Source organism: Apis cerana, unplaced genomic scaffold (genome assembly GCF_029169275.1).
Source record: "Apis cerana isolate GH-2021 unplaced genomic scaffold, AcerK_1.0 scaffold3_AcerK, whole genome shotgun sequence".
Taxonomy (NCBI): Eukaryota; Metazoa; Arthropoda; class Insecta; order Hymenoptera; family Apidae; genus Apis; species Apis cerana.
This window is the reverse complement of record NW_026893561.1, coordinates 500001-502500: the sequence shown is the minus strand read 5'-3', so window position 1 is coordinate 502500 and position 2500 is coordinate 500001. Positions and strand designations below refer to the sequence as shown.

The 2500-nt window shown below is 45.2% G+C and overlaps 1 non-coding gene across 1 annotated transcript; it reads left to right on the top strand.

Moving 5' to 3' along the window:
- The first annotated feature begins 1100 nt into the window (after window positions 1-1100).
- Window positions 1101-1255, top strand: LOC133667748 (5.8S ribosomal RNA). The gene has a single exon (XR_009833351.1). It is a non-coding gene; the product is annotated as a 5.8S ribosomal RNA (ribosomal RNA).
- The last annotated feature ends 1245 nt before the right edge of the window (window positions 1256-2500 follow it).

The window sequence follows — 2500 nt, the reverse complement described above, 5'->3', positions numbered from 1 at the left end:
CTCGATGATGTATATTTTTAATAAAGATTTATAAAGGTACGGTTTGCACGTACGTGTACGTATCACGTATGTATATGCATAATGGTATATACAAAATGATAAAAAGAAAAAAGCGCTTGCGTGAGGTCGAATTTTTAAATGACCCGCCGCTTTAATAACATTACGTCCCTACTGAAATATATTGAAAACACAAAAATAAAATGACAAATGGCTTGACAACACAATAAGGCGCTTGCGTGAGGTCTTTTTTAAATAGACCCGCCGTCTTTATGAACGTATATGCGTGCGTTGCGTATGTGTATGTATATAGATACGTGCAAGAAAAGTACCAAATTCACATTTCTGTACCTCCTTTCTTTTTTATTTTCGTTGCCTGAGCTCCCGTTATAAAACGGGAGATGGACGAGGACCGCACACCAAGACTTTGGGATCGAACGAAGCTGTCGAGATAATGATAATCGAAAAAGCGGTAAGGACAAGTAGCGCGTCGATAGTAAAACGAAATCGAAGGATGGACGAGCCGCCGTCGAACTTTGTTTCGCGACGTTCTCTTCGATGGATACCAGTTCGACCTCTTTTCTCTTATACGCTATAATCATTCTCGAATCGTGCTTCCTACCCATGGGTGGATGGTGTGATGGTCGTCGTCGTTGTAAGCTTTAAACCGACGAAACCAAGAACGGCGAAACCAAGATGCATCGCGTCGACGTGAGCCCGATTTTATCGCTTCTTATTTAAAAGTTGAAACGTTGTTCGTTCAGAGGGGAATATCGAATTATGTTCGGTTATACAGAGAGGCCATCGTGTCGTGAGTCGGACACCCGTACCGTTAGCGGATATTCGCTTCGGAAATTGGGAGGTAAGACCGCTCGAGGCCAACCGAAATTCGTATCCCATCGAATTTTATCGAGAATGCAATATATACCTGAACGAATTATAGTTTTCAATATCGAATTTTTTTAAGCGTATGGGCTCTGCGACCATGCTTCGAAGAAGAGTCGTTCTCTCCAGGTTGAGCGACGGTTTAAAAAAAAAAAAGGATTCAGTATCGGGGTATCCTCGTCGTTTCCTTAATATAAAAATAAAAAGAAAAATACGATTACCCTGAACGGTGGATCACTTGGCTCGTGGGTCGATGAAGAACGCAGCTAATTGCGCGTCAACGTGTGAACTGCAGGACACATGAACATCGACATTTCGAACGCACATTGCGGTCCACGGATACAATTCCTGGACCACGCCTGGCTGAGGGTCGTTCACGTAACCCAAATACTGCTTGCGTTGCGTATCGTTACTCTTCGTACATTTGATCCTTTTTTCTCTCTTTTGTAATCCCCGCCGTCGTTCTTTAAAATCGAACGTTTCCGAGTCGGGTGTCAAAAATCGAGGAAAGGACAAGTTACAAGGAGGAAGATGCGCGACGTACGAGCGATTGTTGGACGTTCGTTGGCGTTCGTCGCGGTCGTGACCGAGACTACAGAATCGAAATGCATGTGCTAGCGTGTGGTATGTAACAATGAAAAATGTCACGGACCTGCGTGAGTGTTCTCGGTGTCGTGAGTCGTCCGTTTTACGTAACGGATGACCGCCCGTGTTTCACCGCTTCGTGCTCGTTTTCAACGTTATTTCGTACCCGCCACTGCTTCGATTCGTCCGTCTTTGGATCACGATTACATACCGCGCCCCTAACGTCGTCTGAAATTAATATTTCTGCGATACTGTGAGAAAGGATAAAATATGGGAGTTTAATATCGAGAGAGGAGGGAAGAGAGATCCCTTGATGGCGCGTGATGATTGCCGTTCGTCGAGATTGTTAAAGAAAAGAGAGAGAGAGAAGAGCCCCAGGAATCGGAATACCCACTCCGTTCCTTCGTGTGTGTCATACTCTGTCGGAACTATCCGCTGGACCGTCACATCAACGTGCACGCGAGTCCTTAAGCGATACGTTTTCGTACCAGAGATCGAAGACTCCACGGAGATAATAGGATACGTAAGATGAGGACGAGTACGATTCTCTTTGGCGAGGCTTTTCTTTCGTTTTTCTTTTTCCTTTCGAGACGACAAATTATGGCATCTCCGCGCAGAGGAAGAGAAATTTCCTGAATCTAGTGTTGGTCATCCCATGCCTTTTTCGTTGTCTATCGCCGGACCGCATGTCCATGTCGGTCGTCCAGTCCCCGGAAACGGCTCGTGATATTTTTCCTTGCGTGAGTTTCACTTTGCCTCATTTTGTTTTTTCTCTTTTTCTCTGTACAGCAGTAAAGAGACTCGTGCACGCCTCGACGTACCATCCCCGGCCTGTTCATCGTCTTTGATGGATCAGGGTATTATAATCGGGTTGAGCTTCGAAGGCGTGTATCGGTGATTTCGATCTCTGTACAGATGAGAAAACGACGGAGGTTTTAAAAAGTAGGAACCGCTGGAATTGTCAACGGAAGCTAAAATAGAGGACGGGCGTTAAAACAAAACCGATATTCGGACATCTTGCGTGAGTCTGGAC